Raw genomic sequence first — 20,450 nt, 5'->3', positions numbered from 1 at the left:
TAGGTTTCAAGTTTTCTTTTTTTTAGACAAAAAACTTTCTTCTAGTGGAGAGCAAAAAACTCTTACCTCGTTGACAGTTCTGGCTGTCACTTCCGCCTTCGTCAGAGCTGTCATACTTCCGTGTGGCAGGACAGAGCGAAGTTTTCATTGGGTCGGGGAGCCATATTTTGAAGGTTCTCGGACTCGATCAGCTGTTTTAAGACACGTCACATGGAAGTGTGACAGCTCTGACGAAGGCTAAAGTGACAGCCGAAACTATCAGCGAGGTAAGAGTGTTTTGCTCTCCACCAGAAAAAAAAGTATTTTGCCTGAAAAAAAGAAAACGTGGTGACAGGCTCGGTTTATTAGCTTTGCATTAATGTTTTAAATTTGACGCTCTGCTGTGCTGTAAATAATGTACGGTCAGATTAGGTCCATTTATTCTGCTAGTTTTCGTGGGTTGGTTTTCCTACTTTTGTCATTGGTAAGGTATTTAAGGAGTAAATACACACTTGCTGTTCAACTCTCTACTTAACACAGCCGTTCATTCTCCTCGGCTTCTTGCATGCGCACTCGGCAGCTGTCAGTCACACACCTGTCACAATACATGCAACACACCGCACGTTTTTCAAAATGGATTGTAATCACATCTACCTTTTTGCGAACGCTTTATCATCAACAAAACCGTTGAGAAAACAGAGATCACTCGTTGTCAGCACTGGATTGGCAGCTTGTGGTTCTTCGTGTGACGTAATTCCCGTAGAATACCGGCAATTGCCGAACAAAAGCATTTTCGTTGTTTGGGCGTTTGCGTTAAAAAACTAACGGGAATATTCTTTAAATTGATTTTATACTCAAAATACGGTCGGTCAAGGTTAATTTACACTTTCACTTTAAATTTAAAAGACTTTAGAATTGGGAGACTCAGGAGATTTTACTTAGTCACCAACTCAGTTGATGGTAAAATTGCAATTATTTAAAAATGTCACTTAGCGAAAAATAAATCAATGGTGAAATGAGATCAGATTGCTTGTAGCTCTAAAGGGAATCTTTCCGTTGCGGTATCTTTATTATAGCATGACATAGAAATCAATTAGATTGTTATGGGGAATGGTGTCGTAAGTCTTACACGATTTAGATGTCGATGAAACGTTTGCCAGCCGTGGTGTTTTTGAAGTGGGACATATGTCGCGCTCCTCAATATGTGAAACATAAGACTAAAAAGAACATTCATTTGGAAGAAAACAGCTGCAGTATCATGTGGCTCTGAAATACCTTGCAAGTGGTGACAGAACGGCGACTGCTATCCAACATTCATGGCTGATTTTCTATTTCAATTCTGATCACAAGCCAATTTGTTGCGGCCCACACAAACCCACTTCCACTATGCATGACACTCTAATACTCTCGGCCCTTGTGGACAAAAGACATAACGGCGAGCCAGGAGCATTTCATTTCATGCTCTGCCTCCTCAAGCCCAGATGTTCACCTCCAAAACATCTCCAGATACAGGTAGGCGGCTTAATGACCTGCAAATCGCCCCAAGCTCAGGTAGTGAAATGCAAACCCCGTATAATTTTAATTGAGAAATCTGGACGGAAATCAAATGTTAATGTGCGGCGTGCATGGAAAGTTTTCAAGTCACAGTGAGATGTGCGTGTAACATAGCCCACGCTAAGGCAGCCCTTCTCCTCATGAGACTCTCCTCATATTAATAGTGGATTGTGCTGTGCAATAAATGGTTTGGTCACGTTATAGCATCTGGTAAATGAAGCAAAGACATCGGGCCCTTTGAATGCACAATGCCATACATTTACAATTCAATCTGACACGGTGCCTATTAGAAGCCGTAAAATTGCTCAACTGTTGTTGATAAGATACCCTCAATAACCCTGCCTTCCCCCAGCCAACCCCACCATGCACACACACCTTAATTGATGTGCACGTTGCAGTTTATGTATCTCAATTTTATTGTACACGCGTGCTCTATTTTGTCTGTCACCTGAATTTGTGGAGCCACACACAACTGGCTAATAGCTTTTGAGAAGTGACTAAACAAGATTGTTGCCTGCAGTAAGACGCTGCTGCATATTCTAAACACCTACTGTAAGTGTACTCCAATTGTCGGTATGCAAATCATACACACGCCACAACGAAGCAAGCTGCAACCACTGCCATTAACGCACATCTTTACTTGAGTCTTTTAGTCCCCGTTTCCTATTAGTACTCAGCTGCGGTTTTCATTGACTTTCATGACATCCTCTGAGAATAGTTGCATTCCTTTCATATAGCATATAGAACACTTCACCATTAGATCACTACGTGTTGCAGGATTTGTGAAGCATATCAATTGTGTGCCAGAGCAAACACACACAGGAGAATTAGAAAATAGCTGGCAGCAAAATAGATGGACAGAGTCCAACTGAAAAAAAAAAAGAAGCTCCAATATCTATCCATCCATCCAACAAGTTTAATTTTTTTCACATTAATTCCCAATTGAATCAGCGTTATATGAAAGAGTGTAAAAAAACTTTCACTGGGATCAGAGAATTTTGTGGTGTTGAAAGATAAATGTCACAGTTTTGTACATTTTAACACAATTTCAGTCTCACATTCACGAAAGATATTTAAATAAAATAAATAATATTATCGTAGCCCTACAAGTTTATCGGGAAAGAAAACTCAAAGTGATACGGCTGCACCTTAACATGCACATTAAAATATGCATCTTTTGCAGGGTAAACCATCCCTATACATTGTGACTAATATATAAATATGATCGATATTTAAGACAGAGTTTCACTGTGCAAGTTGAGTCCGCAGACTGTGACGTCACATAATGTAAACAATCGTAGAAGCTCTCTGACTGGTGAACAAGGAAAATAAATATACACGTGAGGGACATTTCTTGGCCTCAATAACCGTTACAAGTCCTCCTCAGACAAAGTGCTTTTTTCTATAAAAAAATTAATTAAAAAATAATACCAATAATGCTGCGTACTAGAGAATAGCCAAAGGGACCCAGAAGTAAATAAACGCGCACTTAAATATGTTCCTTCGCAAAAATCCAAAAAACATGGCATTATAAGACCAAAAGAAATTTATTACAGAAAAATCCAGTCTCGACAAAGTACAACAGAGGACGCTGGCAACAATGAGCCAGGGTAAAACAAAACTAACCAAAGACGCTTGCACAAGGCAAGAAGGAAAGATATTGAAAACAGCCAAACACCAGCAAATCCAAACAAGAACACAAAGCGACGTGGCCATAATACACGTGTGATCGAAGCACTAAGACAAAGCGCCGATGACAAAATCTATGAACAGAAAGTGACGTGGAAATGCAAAACACTTTTATAAACACAAGGAACTATGTCTAGAAAATCTGAAAACTTGGCACACTGGTTGCGAGCAAGGTCGAATAATCTAACAACTGATTGCTGTGGCTGGTGTCCTTAAATAGTCCCTTGATGGTGATGCCTAACAGGTGTGGCTCCAACTGACTCAGGTGCTTAGAAAGAAAAAAAAAAGAAACATGACAACAGGCCTGAGAGCACAACCATGACAGCAATGCTTGCTAAAGCACGCTGATCTTTGTGAGGGAACGCAAAGGATCTGTTTTTTCTTCCATGTCACCTTAGGGGCTCCGTAGGTAGGTGGCCTTTTAATTTTTTTCAACCCCGTATAAACGAGGGTTCTCGAGACGACAGGTTGTATTTTCCAAAGCAAGTATTTCCTTGCTGACATTACCACCTACAACACTGGAAGCACTCAGCAACCATGGACAAAATCCCAGAAGAGCCTTACGTTTCAGGACTTCGTGTATGAGTTGTTGGACCAACACAGAATGTTTTAAGGCACCTGCCCGGATGAGTTCAAGAACTTCAAAGACCTCATGGATCGCTTTGAGGCACTTGAAAAGATTGCAGACTAGATGAAGTCCAAATGGTTGTTAATTAAAGACCCCTGTCAACAACAAGCTGGCCAAATGGGGCAACAAGAAAGAGTACATTTTCAAGTCAACTTTCAAAATAGTGCAACTTGACTCGTCTTTGTGTTTGTGAAGTCACGTGTGATCATACAAGAGCTCTCTCTTTGGTTACCGGTTTCTTGAAAAGTATGATCTTTGTGCGTGCGGAGCTTTGTTGAGATTTTCTGAGCACCCCACATATAATACAACCGATTTTTTATCGTTATGTTTGGGTCAGCCAAAGACAAGAAATGATTTAAAAAAGCCTTACGTGAGTACCCTGGCAAAGTTGCTATTAATGCTGTCAGTAGGTGAATGAGGAGTCACATTTGGAAAAGCCCCCCAAGTCAATTTAACACTTAAAACTTACAAAATATCCATCCAGTCATTATTCAAACCATTTTTCTTTTTAAAATGATGATCTGTAGCCTTCTTCTGTTGAGAGGAATTGCACATACCAGATTGGTTGCATATGGCACATATTGTATAAACAAACAACCTAACGAATCAAATCATGCAAACTCCACACAGAGATTTGAACTGTGTGGCAGATACTAACTAAGGCACTGTGCTTCCACTGCAAACCATGTACGTGTTAAATTGGTGAAGAATGTAAAACACAGACTCGAGTGCACATACACACACAGATACTGAACATGCACTATAGGCATGCATGAAGCCCTTTGGGAAGCCCTCCGACAAGCACCGGCCGATGGTGCCATGGCCAGCTGCTCCTTCCCCACCTCCGCTCAGCTGTCCGAGCCCAGAGCAGCCTTTGAACAGCCTATTACCCGGACATAACACCAGGGGAAAGCAATCAACTCCAGAGGTACAGCTCTCTCATACCAGATGGTTTGGGAGATGAATCGAGCCATTACATTATTGCAGGATAATTCCTTAGATGAAGCTAATTAAAAAGAAAAATAAGTGCTATCCTCTGTCTTATTACATTCTTTGCAATTTGAAAAGAGATTTTTTCTCTTTTTTGAACGTGTACGGATGACATCTACGTAACTTCCACCCCAAAACTGAGTTATAATAAAAAGCTTTTTTGTGTGTGTGCCATCACTTAAACTCAATGCGGTTCTGCACAAGTCTGCATTTGTATACAATTGAAGAAATCACAAAGTTCAGATTTTCTTTTTTTTACTTTCTTTCTGATAAATTGTATTAAAACATTATATAAGGGAACGTGGATAATGGGCATATTTCAAAGAAGATTTAGAGGGGTTAAGCAAGGATATCCTTTATCCCACGATTTATTCATTATTGTGCAAGAGATATTAGCAATTAAAGTAAGATTGGATACATCTATAGAAGGGTTCCATATTAATGATATTGAAAGTAATATTTCAATGTCAAACTTGAAATATGAAAAAGCACATTGAGGTATGCTGAAAGAAAATTATGATTCAGGGGTGTTGAATGTGTGAGACTTAATTAGACTTCAAACAAATATAATATGAGTTTCATTTATTGCTATGTATGTAAGAGCTAGTAATGTACTAGTGCTAGCTAATAGTACATGCACTTTCTTGGGTACTTAACGAGACTGACATGCCATGGTTTAAGTAGTTTTAGAACCATTACTTTTATACTTTTACTTCAATAAAATTATGGAGTTGATACTCCACCTTCAAGTACGATATTTTGGAACGCTCTCCAGCCCGACTGATTGTTTTTAATATTGAACTAGTGCAATCAAGTTACAATGATCTAATATTGCAAGTCATATATTGAAGCCAAATTCTTTTCACAGTGTGTCGGATCTCATCCAGAAATAATTCACATTCCTGCTTTGGCATTGAATGATAACTCCCAACGTTGAAATACAACTGTTTGAAGACCTCAACAGCAAGAAACCTCTACAGTTGCGGCGGGCTATGGTAAACTAGTATGGTTGTTATGTCTGACACAAATCATCACACATCATTAAATAAAATGCACTTAGATTATCATAGCAAACTTTCATTAAAAAGGTATAGAGCACAATTTAAATCCTTTCACATTCAATTTACTGTGTTGATAAGAACAATTCAGATGACAAAATAAAACCATCATTCGGAATAATGGCGACCTTGAGAAACCAACCTTTAAGTTATTTGCTAAGAAAAAAATGGGGGGGGCATGAGTGGGTAAATAATCAAACAAAATAAGTGCATCTTAGCGTGTTTTGTACTTGCACTGGTTTCAACATGAGCAGCGAGAAACAGGCTGCACCAGAATGTAAATGGTACCTATATTTGAGGGATTTAAGTAAACTCTGAAACAGTGCTTATTGCTCTCTTATCCACTTTTGTCTTAATGAAAAGCATGTCCTGAATCTGTCAAGGAAGATTAGGTGAATATCATTACTATTGTCCTTTTGCCAATGCAGAATCACTGTATCCACAGGGATTACCGTCCGAGCCATCTGAGTGTGTATTAGCACTCCACTGAGAGAATGTCGAGCTAAGTACCTTGTAGACCACCTCTGTAAGATAATTCCAATCAAATAGAAATGTTAGTCATATACAGCTGCAAGAAAAAAAAGTACGCGAACCCTTTGGAATTACCCGGATTTCTGTACAAATTGCTCGTAAATGTGATCTGATCTTCGTCTTGGTCACAATAACAATCACTTTTTGCATAAACTAATATCACACAAACAACTATGTTTTAATGTTTTTAGTGGTCAAAAGCGAGTAAAAATTTGCAGCGAAGGCAGATATAGGTGTCTGTTAACCTCTACGCTAACGAATTCATCAAGAGTGTCGGAGTCACGATTCAGCCAATCCAGAGTCCAATTAAAGTGACGAGAGTGGAGGTGCAGGGTAAAGCTGTCCTCCCCTATAAAAACAAACATACCATTGCCTGATGTGAAGAAGAGCGCTCAGAATAACTTTAAATATTAAATGCATGAAGCAGGAAGGATCACGAAAATATTTTGGAAAGCCTTGATGTTCATCAGTCGATGGTAACACAGATTGCCTATGAATGGAGAAAGTTCGGCACTTTTGCTACTCACTCCAGGACTGGCAATACATAACAGATCATGATGATATGTGTTGAATAAAGGATTACAGAAATCTCCCGCCCATTTCGAACATCGCTGTTGACAAGTCTATGATGAGACATTACATGACGTCTCATTTCGACGAGGACGAGATAGACAAAGCTACTGCTGTCCACTGCTTTCGATGTTTATAAAAGAGTCTGGATGTTCCACAGATAAATTAAATTAAACAAAAGACTACAAGTAAGTTATGAAAAATTATGCTTTCTGAATGGCCCATTTAGAGTCCTGACCTCCAACCGATTGAGATGCTGAGGTATCATCTCACGAGAGCGATTCACACCAGACATGCCAATTGCTTCACTGAGACCGTTTTGAAAAGAGGAATGGTCAGAAATTCCTCTTGATTGTTTTGCGGGTGTGATTAGCCACCACAATAAAGGTTAAGTCGAAGTAATTGATTGTAAATGAGGGTCAAACATTTATTAAATCCAAAGGTTCACATGATTTTTCCAATCTACATTGTTACATTATGCTCTATAAAAATAGTCAAAAATCTCTTCTTTTTTTTCATTAATACCTTGGGTGAAGGTTCACAGGCTTTTTACTCCAAGTGTATCATTGTTATTTATTATGTATCATACAGTAATTACTAAACAATCATACTTGTTAATGCAATAAAATATGTCAAATATAACATGAAAAAATACACATCTGACATTTTGATAGATTGCCTCATTCAAACTTTAGTATACGCAAATATGACAGTTACTAATTGCAGTGTATTCCTGCAGAATTTCTTATGTGCTTCACCTATCAATTTAGGCCAGATTTTTTTTTTTTGCACAGTAGCATTCAGTATGTGGTGCTACTGTCAGTCTTGGTTTAAATACATTGACACTTTACAAAGCTCCTCCAGGAGTAATCATAACCTGTCATACAAGCTACAGCATGTGTGGTAACGACGACATACTGTATCCTCATACCGAAACAACATGCAGTAGGTCTTTATCCCCATGACGACCATATGATCCACTGTGGCCTTTCTTCGCCTGTAAAGACTTTGATTACAGTCTTGTTAGCGGAGCAAAAAAGAGAGTCCTTGGTTCAACACCACAGGCTGGCTGTCATAGTAACAGAAATAAATGTGTCCTGAGATGAACAGTGGCCTGCCATTCCAATTACTTTGTTTGTGGCTCATGCAAGTAAAATGGTAAATATGTCACAAACACGAGTCATTCTTTTGGTTAGGTGTGTTCTCAAAGAAGATGAGCTCCAAAACTCAAGCTTTTTTCCAATACAAATGTCTGTCTGGGTTTGCGCCAGCTGGAATTCAGACTGTCCGCCTCAATTTTAGAGTTCTTACATTACATTTATGTATTTTGTCACTTGGAGTGGATGCACTGCTTGAATGCTTAATTATTCATAAAGGACATGGTTGCTTGCTAAAATTGACCTGAATCTGGCTCGAGCCTTTGACTTATGCAGTTTTTATCATTTTCAGTCTTTTATTTGTTTTTTGAAGTCATTTTAGTTTTTATTCCTTTTATTGTTTGAGATTTTTTAAGTATTATGTTTTAATATACATTTTTTGGGGGAGGGTGGACAACATTGGAAGCTGTGATTTGGCCTTGCCCCCGCCGCCGTCACCGTATGTCGATATCCTGGAGTCATCTATGATTTGCTCCTGGTGCAGTCGTCTCTTTAAACAGAGCTTTAGTCACTTGGATCATCTGTCCTGAGCCTATACGCCGTAGGTCATTACTTTTAAACTATGTCAATGAGTGGCATGACGGAGTTGACAATTACCATGTTAAGCACTTTGATATGCATTTTTCTGTATGAAAAGATGAGCTTTATCAATATTGACTGATTGATGAAGAATAAAATGAAAAAAAGCTATAGAATTACAAGAATGAAAAGGAAAAATAAAAAGCAACACACTTTCACACACACACCCCCACACACACGCACACACCCCCACTTACAAAAAAATTTACGATGGTTTGATTTTCTGGTGTCTTGAAGTTATCAGTCTGATTTTTAATTATTTAACCTAGCTAAAGGATTTCCACTGTAGTTTAGGTGAAAATGTAGAATAGAAAAAAAAAAAACAATCAAAATGGCAATCCCACTGTCAGTATGAGTGTAAACAAAGTCCAGCATTCCGTCTAGTTCAGCCACTACAACTAAAATACAAATTGAATCTTGAAAACACTTTTGTTGCACTCCAAGTAACCGTCACGCAGCATCCATACATCAGCACGTAACTAACAAGCACCGTAAACAAACAGAATTTACATAGTTGTCATTAACTCGATTTCTATCAGTCCGAAGACGACCAACGGTAGGAGTGACATACAATCACTGGAAAAAAGAATCCATGAAATAGTCATGATGTCCTGTGAGGTGCAATTTCCATTAATTCAGGATGTGATTGCATACACTTGCCGCCTGATTTGAAACACTTGTGTTGATTTACTTGACTGCTTTCTGATCACCGGGTGGATACGGTTTGGATACAAATGTTTTGTCACCTCAAAGTATTTTCCAGACACAATAAACTCCCCCCACCCCCTCCCAAAAAAAAAATCATCTTTAATGATGACACAAGTGAGACAATGTCCGAAGCCTTTTCTCTTCCTAAAAGACGTCACAAAAAACATGAGTCACCACATAAACTTTAAATAGTATATATATGCAAAGATCTGAACATGGTGTAAGTGCAACCTTGAAATGCTAATATTTTGCAAGTCTCAAGAGTTTTTCTGACAGATACTCTGAAGTATAGTTTGATGTTTATGTAAATCATATCTTGCTGACAGATGTAATGGCGTCTTTGCAAGTGCAAACAAAGAAGCAGAAGCAAGGGGGAAGTAAGCAAGGAAGAGCATGCGTATTGTTTCGACAGCTTGTGTCCCCAGCATCTGGCATCGAGCAGGAACAGCTTGTCAAGATTAATGAAATGTTGCTTTTATTGATCTACAGCATGTAGCATATAAATACATACTTTACAACAAGATAAAAAAAAAAAGTCGACACTCACTTATATGATACCCTGCAGTGAGTGCAGTTTCGGTTTATAAAGTTTCTCAAGTATTATTTTTTTTTTGGGGCGTCCAACTCAAACGACATACCCATAAGCTGACACACAATTTTGAAACAAATGTCTAGCACACGCTTTGGCAAAGAGATAATCTTAATGTCTTCCGTGCCATATTCTGGGGCTTTAAATTCCAATCAATGCGGTGAAATTAAAGAGCATGTGAATGACTTTCAGCGAGAGCCGACTCGGTGGACTTGTTAACGGTAGTGCGGACACGGTGACAAGATCGTGGCAGCGACTGCTCCCTCACTTTCCTCTCCCCATTTAATTTTCCAATTCACTTCCTCCACATAGTTAGGAGAAGTGAGTTTTGTTCTGGTTAGATACCCCATCTAATGAGAGCTACTAAGAGCTTGTTGCAATCATTCCCTAATAACACATCCTGAAGGCAGCGAATTACATCTTTTTTTTTTTTCGATTTTAATTTCACTATTTGAAGTTTTGTAGAATATTTTATTGACTTCTCATACAATTTCATCCTCCACCATCTGAATTGGATTACTCTTATTCTTGGGGAAAAGACTGCAATATGTTATGTCGACAGGTTTAAAAGTAACACTTTGTTTTTGTTATTGTTTAGTTCACCAATCATAGTATGCCAAGTTAAGCTAAAAAAAAATATCTCATCCGTGTTATTATCTTAGATTTTGGGATAAACCTTTTTAGAGAATTTATCATTCTAAAAAAAGATCAATCAAAAGCTAAACTCAACTCAGCAAGAGTATCCTCATACATATCATGAGGTGTCCACCAATAGTATTCTCCACTAAAGTACAATCCTGTTTATGAGTTAATACTTAATGTGGGTGATATGCCGCACTCTCTAAAAAATTTAATATTCAACAGCCAAAGATGCCCTATTGAACTGAATGGTCCACGACAATGTAACGTGTCTTACCCTGAATCCATTCTACTTGCATGACACACGGCGATTGTAACAAGAACAAGTGACCCGACCTGGCCTTCTCTACCGTCTGCTTGAAACTCCTCTGTGGTTTAAATGTTATCAGTTTCAAAGATAAAGCACCCGCCCCTCTACTTCCTGGGGCCAGAGGTATTAGTTACCGCTGAAACACTGCTTGGTATTCCGGTCTGAAATCCCACAATTGTGTCGGCACCTTGATGTTTGATTGGATCTGTGCAAATACATGTAAATGCAAATTTGTCTGATATCAGTTCTTGCTTGGGGTGGAATAGGAAACGATGGTTGTATTCCGACAATCGGGCTGCATGTACATGAACTTTCCCTCGCTTTTCTTTTGGAGCGCAGCATTTGGCCGATGTATAAATTTCCAGTCAATCTCGGATCCTGGGCGCCTTCCTTGACATTTTCACACTCCCACATAGCATATTTCTAAGCAGGTAAAAATCGATAATCTGTGTCAATGGTATCACATGGTGTATTCGCAGAGGGGCCCAGCACGTACTAAACTGGCCAAGCTCGCAGTGCAGAGGCTCAGAAGAGGTAAAATGTTTGTTCTTACTTTTCCTGTCATACGTGCGCCTCAGGGCCTACAGCAGTTACTCATACAGCAGCAGCGGAGATAATCCAATATTCTGCTTTGCTTTCTGCAGATCTAACCATGCTGCCAAATCTGTTTTCATGAAAAAAAAAGGTGTGGAGCAGAAATAACTTCACTAATATAGAAAAAAATGAATAACACTTTATCTTCTTCTTTTGTAAGAGCTTCATAAGGTCGAATGCTAACTGCTCAATGCGCTGTCCAAGGTGCTGAACACAAACAGTTTTATATAATTTTTTGCAAAATCCAAAAAGTATTTGAATTACTAATCGCCCCTTCCTCCTCAATAGCCAACTTCACCATTCAAATGATTGAGTTGCTTTTTAAATTGCCACTTGTGTTTTATGCATCAACTGTGACTTCTATTCTTTTATAACTTATTCAGCCATTAAAACGCACTAAGCATCAAACTATATCGCTTATGGCAAGCAATTGAAACTCTTGCCAAAGAATGTTAAGGCTGGGACACAGATTACAATTTCTTTTAACATCTTATTCAATTTTAACGGAATATTGACTGCATGCAAACACAGTCACTGTTGGCAATAGACAGTTTATTGTTTAACTCACCCGATTATGGAACTCAAGTTCAGTGCGCTGGAGCACCAAGCTCGTCTGACATGACATTCTGTTACTTTTATACACGTCATGCCACCTCTTTAGCATTGTGTCTTATTTTAAGTGTTGCACTGAATTGACTCTTCATTTAATTGGACAAAATGAAGGCACACTTGTACAATAGGCGCTGAATGTACTCGCGACGACTTTACTTTTGGTTTCTTCTTCGGGTTGTCGACGAGGCAGACAAGGCACCATAAATTTTAAATTTTAAATGCAATTAATTCCAGGAGAATCAGAATTGAGCCTCTTGAAGGCCAAGTATATCTGACAGAGACAATTGTCTCGCGCATCACCGGACAAACTGGCGGGTAAGTTTTTATCAACACCTGCCCAGATGAATTTTAACCGGCATTTGTCAGGTTGGCAGGTGTTAATTTAGAACCCTGCCAACATTTCCTAGAAATTGTTTCATAATGCTGTGCAATGACGTTTAATATACAGTCGTCGGCTGCACACAGAGTTCTAACCGATATTTTCAGATTGCCTTGACTGCAGAGCGCAGTTCAAGGTGTGGTCAACATGGGGTGGACCTAAATATTTGACTCTGCCCACGCCTCTTATCGCCTTCTTTTTCTTTGGATTAAGTATTTTCTCAGTGGTTGATGATGCGCCATCTTATGACGTGTCATTTATTTATTAACACATTAAAACAAACTCTCACCCCTCAGTCAGTCATGGTGGAGCTAACTGAACTGATTGATGGAAGTGGTCGAAACCAACATTGAACATCCGTCCTGGTTGAACAGAGGGCTCTAGGCCACAAATGCTCATTCAGGAATTCTGAAAATGGGGGAGTCAATGTTAGTTCTGAGTGCAGGTCATTGTGTTCAAAGGTTATTGGGTTCAAAAGTTATGGTCAACACATTGAAATAAGTGTCTCCAGCAGAGTGAGCACTCCCTGTTTGGTTGAGGTTAGAGCTTATTAAAAAAAAGTCGAAAAATAGAAAAAGAGCATAGAGGTCACAGGTAATTGTGGGCGGAGTCAAATGTTTACATCTTTCTGCCTGATGAACTTTTGCGCTCATTTTTGTTCAAGACTGACAGATTTCGTTAGACCTCCTGGAGAAAACCCACCCAAAAACACAGTAAACCAGCCTTAAGATGGAGGGGGATAAATGCTCTTATTTGGTAACCCAAGCCACAGAGCCAGTCATCAAACTGTAAATATCGGAGCTATGGTTTTCTAATTTTCAGGTATTTATGTGGGTATAGATATACACATGAATTTGGGAGACAAACAGACGTAAATGTCCAACATTGAGTGATGTTAAGCTTTGGTACATTAAAGGCTTCTTTATACTTGCACTCTTTTAAGAAATAGAGCATTTAAGCAACAAGCTTTCCCTCATGAGATTGTAGTGTGCAAGCTGCAGCTTTCTCAAATGGATGGCAGCAATGGGGAAATTCTGTTTTGCAGTGATTTGTGGGTAATGACTCACAACAACTCATTTTCCCAAAAAAAAAAAAAACAAGTCAGGAAGGAAAATCGAACCAAAATCAACCTGTTGATGTAAAAAAAACAACAACAAACTTTAAAGCGGTCCGCTTTTGGAACGGTGAACGTAGTTCAAAATTGTAAATTTTTAATTGAACTAGTTCACGTTAGAATTTTTAGAACTGAACTTATTTCTTGTAGAGTTCGAACTTTACCAACATTGCCTGCGCGATTGCCGGTATTTCTGGCATGTTCAGCTCTTGTCCTCAAGGCCCGCAAATATCACATTATAGAATGGATTAGCTTTTACAATCCATTTTATTGTGGAAATATGATTGGAGATGCAAGTGTTTTGAGTTACAAACGTGGACAGTGTGTCTGATCTTAACATTTGACGTTACCTCCTAAAATGTTCATATCTTGTCTTAAGGGAAAAGTAGACTAAAGCCTGTAATATATTCTAATGGCAATTCAATTCAACTGTGTACGACCAATCAAATACTTAACATATCCCACACATCGGCAATGACCTGTCAAAGTCACGTGCGGTAATTTGATTTACATTATAATCATTTGTGACATTTGGATTGAGTTGTAGGGCTACTTGTGACATTCATTCTCACGAGTGAGTAGAACAGATAATTGTATATGATGGCCACTAAAGAGCGTCTATCCGCCGCGTCTGTGCATCTATTCATTGTGACAGTCACGATCATTAGTCTTTGCCTGATCTTTGCGGCTAATCTATCTTGACGTGATCATTTGCATCCGTTCAGAACGAGGCGCTTTCGTGAACCTTTGCTCAGTAGGGTGGCACGACGGCATGCACAGCAGAAGAAACAAGAAGAGGATGTATTCAGTGTTCCACTCTGTCAGAGCTACACAGGCTGTTAACGGCAGAGATAAGAACAAACTGGGCCGCCAAGGTTTTTGTTCATTGTGTCACCAAATTACACTTGACAAGTGGAGGGGAAAATTGCTTGATTGATGTACAGAGTGGTTTTCTGCGTGCAATTAATACAGTACTAATAGCCCCTCATCTGTCTTCTACACTGCACAGTAAAACTGAGAGGAAGGCGTGGCAAAACATTTCGATGAAGGCATCAAAGTGACCGTCCTGCGATGTGAGATATTACGTTTCCTCAGAAGGATTTTGTTACTTAATGGCTTGTCCATATGCCGTGGGGAAACGTAATGGAGCATGTAATGGATAAAGGATTGTATTTGTGGGCATGTGTTGACTTAACAATATTGATCTGCAGGATATATATAAAAATAAACGCTAAAACATTTTTCAGGAAATTGTAATGGAGTGTATCTGAGGTATGCTATGAATCACCCAAAGATTTACATCAACATAAAGAAGCATAAAAAAGCGACTGTGTGGGTTCACCACGTTCATTAAAGTGATTTTCACTTTAATCTAATTTAGATAATATACACCATCGATATATTGTTTTGGATCTGTCCTTTTGAGCCACTTGGTATAATCAAGAAACTGGTTGTGAAAATGAGCACAAGATTGGAAATTATCAGGAAAATATATATTTTTCAGTTTGTTAATTTTTATGTTACTGTATTTCACAGAACATTTAGGACGACGAAAACCCTCCACAATGTAGACATTAACAGTTCTTACTTTTACCTCTTATCTGTTCATCTATTATTTTCAACTTTGTTAAAGGTATAGTTTGCAGTTTTCAAGTTGATGGTAAGATTGTAACATGAGCACACTGCTTCTCTAACTATAACCACCTGTCCACTGGATACAGGCCAATATTAGCCACGGCTCCAACGTTGGTAGCATAATTAAATAAATATTAAATAATGTTAAATAATGTTAGAAAGTTGCAAAGACTAAAATTTTACCGGAGTGATGTTATATTTTTTTGAAATAGCAGTCATTCAAGGGAGGAGATAAAATGACCCGGCATTGGCGATGTGTTTTGCTGAATGTTGCTAAATAATCAGCCAAAGTAATCTGTCAGTGTGCTGTGCGCGTGGACTGAGGTGTGCATGCGTGCGTGGCAATGATTGATACACGCTTCGGTCACGCTTCAGCCACAACTGATGCGCAATTAGACTTCTCTTTGCGGCGTGAAACGTTTTAAAATAATACTTCAAATACAATTACAGGCTTAAGATAGGACCAGAGAGTGATGGTTTTTAATAATATTCTATTGTCAGGTCAAAAAGAAAAGTTTTAAAATACAGTATATGACACAAAGCAATTTTATGTTTGTGTTATTTAACTGCAAGCACCATCTTTCGTCGAGCGGGTTATTCTCAAGGAAAACTTTCTCTCCACTTGACACAAGATTACCTCAATGCTATTGTATTTACTATTGTCTGCAAAAAAAAAAATCATTTATGGTTGGTGGTTAAGGCATCCTTTCTTGCCTGAAAATGCATTTTCAAATGGACTAATGCCATTAGTGTGACAGAGATTTTCTTAGGGTTGAAGTGAGAATTTCTTTTTGAACACAAATTCAACACATTGATTAAAAGATAATATCCTGAAGATTTTAGTCGCATTAAAACACCAGCAGACTGCGTAAAGCAACACATCTTTAATTTACATTTAAAAAGAATTAGGATGCCTCCATCAATACAAAGGAGATGGATGCGAAGGACACTCAGACAGATAAACAACAGAGGGCCCAATCGAACAATGGGCGCAAATGATGATGATAATACGGAGGAAGAGAGGAAAAGCAGAGAGCAGGGGGATTGTGATGGATGACAACATCCAGCATAGTATCATATCTCTGTGGATTAATGTTCTGGGAAGCTGGCCCCGGAGTGTGCTTGTGCATATCATTAAGTCTCTGTGAAAAGGAGGAGGGAGGGCAACATCGGAGCGCTCTGCCGACAAAGTGCACGGATAGGGCACATTTCACAGCTGGACTTGGAGACTCTAAAGGCGACTGAGGATTGGGTTTTATTTCATTTCACAAAGCATTTAAGATGATATACGCTTCATGTGCACTGAGGCAGAAAAATTAAAGCACTGTAGCCCATCTCGCCCCAATGGTTGTTTTACTGACAAGAATATTTGTATTTTGCCAATATATGCACATTTATTTTTGAGGAACAATTTGCGTTCCGGCTAAGTGTTTACTTGTTTGAACTGGTTTGTCTACTTTGTGTGTCATTCTTCAAGGGGGCAGTTTTAAAAACATAGTGCATCAAATATTGGATGGCAACCGTATAATTTGACGGGTCCGTGCGCAGAGCCGACTATGGTATGAGTCATTGATTGTGCATCAGCTTAGTATGCTGCAGTGCAGATCCCGACATTGGTGGAAAGGCAACCTGAAGGCCTGGATCGATAGCTGCAGGCCTGTAAAGCTTTCCATCAGGTCCGGAGTGCACTACTTCAACCTTCCGTCCAGGCCGTAGCCTAACCTTTCCCTAAGAAGGGTGATGAAGAAGCTCATCATTTCTAATGAGGAATTAGTGATCAGGACACTGAAAATGGCCGTCAGCAGCACCGTGTTCACAAAGTCTCTCGGACTGGGAAGGCTTTATCATTAGAAACATATTTTTTCAAAATATTTTTCAATTGTACATTAGTGACAGACAGCAAGCGGCAAATTATATGTGCGATCCTGTCATAACATTTCCTATTCTGCGAACGTGGACATAATGGGTATTGGTGCACAATCATCAAATTGTGGAGGCAGAAGAAAGCAATATCTGGAAATATATAGTCCCTCCCCCCTCAGATAGCTTCTTTAGCCTAGAAGATACGCACTTGTTCTCCACAAAGAACGCAAAATTACACCCTCTCTCAAATCACATGATGTGTTCCATGCTAAAGCGGTGAATCAATCCAATTGACAGAAACATCGTCACATTAAAAATGTAATTGCCTGCACTTTATCCATTTAGAGAAAGATGAATGTGAATTCATTAGACATCCTCTAAAAACCAGATGTTCATTAAATTATGTCTATACAAAAGCCATTGTTCAATAGATTAGCAGAATATATGCTTCCAGTAAAATGTGAAGTAATTCATCCTTTTAAGCATTTTAATGGGTGAAAGGCAGCAAAAATAACCTATTGCTGCAGCTGCAGAAATGTAAAACAAAAAAAAAAAAAGATGATCTGCTATTTTATTGTATAGTGCAGTATATATATATAGTTTAACTGTTATCATTATTTTTTTTTTTTAAAAACACATTAAATTAAATACACAAAGTCAGTGATGTTTTCGTACTATTAAATGATACTCAGAATAATCATTTTTGGCCCACATACTAATCCCAGCATAAATATAAAGTGGCATTTGTCATCAGAGAAAACAAAAACTCTCTAGGGTTCAACATTTTTAGTCCAGTTCTTTCAAATACTTTGCATTAAGATGATAAATTAAGTTGAACAAATCTTTAACTGAACACTATATTTGGGAAGAATTTCCAAATTGGGACACCAGTCCTAAAACTTTCTCATACATGTGAAAAGCAGGGTCTCAATAGATTTTGTTTTCAGCTTGATAATGAATAAAAAAATAAGTAATTAAAGCTCAAATCAATACAGTGTATTTCTAATTGCGCATATATATGATCACAGATAGGATTTTAGGTAAAAGCCAGTATAGTCATAGGATGTTATGTCGATACTTATTCAAATGTATATTAAATATACATGTTACACTGAGAGAACAGCTATATGGAATCTTAAAATATATTTTTTATGAGCTCCTTTCAAGAGGTTTGCCGTTGAACATCTGAAAATGACGCCATTTGCTCAAGTGTAGACTTGTTCCCTCACACGTCGTTGGAATCAAAACTCTTGCAGTTGGACTACACGGTGACAAGTAAAGCTTCTTCCCTCACAAACAAAGTTTGTTCATCAACAATAGACAATACTTTAACATTCAAGCAAAAATTAGATCACTAATTATCATGAATTAAGTCGGTCAATTACTGACTTTGGGAATGTGAGTATAAAAGTTGCTACTTGATGAAAAAAAAAACTAACTTGACAATGACAATGTCAAAGGTTCTAATGGGTGTTAAAGAACACTAGGGCAACAATTGCAGATTTTGCTGGATGGTGCTTGATGATGTCTGATTAGAATAACAATGAGTAGTGCTGCGAAATCACTCTCCTTTTGCCATGTTTAATGTATTACAAGAAATAAAAGTGATGAAAATCATTATTCAGCAAATTTAACAGATCTATTATCACTTCTGTGTGCTATTCCCAGCAAGAAAAACATTGCCATTAAAGGACGCTGGAGAAATGTGTCGCCATCAAAAGAGCCTTAAAACTTAGATGCCATGCTCAAAGTAGCTGCATCCATCAGTTGCTCGCAGAAACAGAGACCGTCATGAGCATTCACTGGGGGGCAGTCTAGTAACATAAACCCTTGTTGGCTGATAGCGGCCTGCAAGTTGGTGGAAAGGCAGAGGGATGAGGTCATATTACAGTACATCTTAGTGACATCACTGCCGCCTATGAACATGGAATTGATTTTAGATCATAAAGTGAACGACACAAGATAATACCTATTCCTCTTTTCATAATATTTCAATGTAGATGTGTGAGCAAAAGAAATGGACAGAACTTGTGTTCTTAAATTAAGGGTCACATTTTCATAGACAGTTGCACATACGCTCAGTGTATGTATAACTGGCGCATCTTCATTTTTGAGCAGATCGCCGACAAAAGCGATAACCAATAACTGATGCAATCAGTAGATAGACAAGTGTGTTTGCTGCAATGTCAGTGATGTCATTGAGCAATGATTTTGCATAAAATGCTAAATATATGCTAATCCAATCATGTCTAAGTAAAGTCTTGTTCAATGCTTCGTTTCACTCCTTGTCCACGCCTTTGAACGGGAAATACAAATTCTGCTATTTATCATTGATAATTATTCGATTGAAAATAAAATCAAATTAAAGCACAGACCCCAAAACTAAAATGGGAAAATAATTTAACATATCTATTGGTTTTTTTTGTTGTTGTTGTTTTTTTTACTCCTCAGATGCGGAGAACGGCCAGCAGGCGCGTCACTGCCTCTCTTGCCTACCCTGTCCACATTTTCCTGATGCGCACAGTAAGACAGCAGATTTCGTGGGACATGGAAATTTGTCTCACTGCTGTAAAGCAAACAGAGACTGCCTTGAAATGTATGGATGGTTTGGTCAGATCAATTCCACTTAGAACTTAACAGAGACAAAACTAGAAGCACAACTTGCGAGAAGTTGCACTCACAAACAATTATCACGTGCTGACTGTTGTCTCGTTATCGTATCTTGTCAGGTAGAAGCACACACCTGTCGATTTCTCTTCCAGTACATTCTGGCATCCTTCGAGTGTGGAAAAATGACAGGTGCTCAAATTTACAATCCGAGATGGAAAATCACACCACCTCTAGCTGGAACTTGTTTGGATGAGCTGCAAATCATCATTCACCAAAAGTTGGTGCAAAGCCAATTCTTACAAAACTCATCACTGAGTATAATATTGGTAAGAGAGCCAAAGAAAGTGTTATTCAAGGAAAGTGCTTCTAGAATTGGTTATGAAATTATATATACTCAGAAGTAGAAGGTTTTATGCTGAATACCATTCATTTTTTATAAGAGACTCACTCCTACAGAAATAATTTCCCTCTCACGCAGCGCACTTAATGACCAAAATTTACATTGATAATACACTATTTTGACTCATCAGAACTGTTGCCACAGTTACCTTGAAAGACTAACTTATGTATTTTCACAACCATAGAGTGGATTTGGAAGTCTTAATCTTCAAAATGTACCTGGCGCCTTATAATGCGACACGCCTGAAGTGTGGTCCAAGTTC

The sequence above is a fragment of the Idiotropiscis lumnitzeri genome, chromosome 4 (genome assembly GCF_059441095.1).
Source record: "Idiotropiscis lumnitzeri isolate Australia: NSW breed Sydney's pygmy pipehorse chromosome 4, RoL_Ilum_1.0, whole genome shotgun sequence".
NCBI classification, from domain to species: Eukaryota; Metazoa; Chordata; class Actinopteri; order Syngnathiformes; family Syngnathidae; genus Idiotropiscis; species Idiotropiscis lumnitzeri.
The sequence above is the reverse complement of the archived record's forward strand: the minus strand, read 5'-3'. Positions refer to the sequence as shown.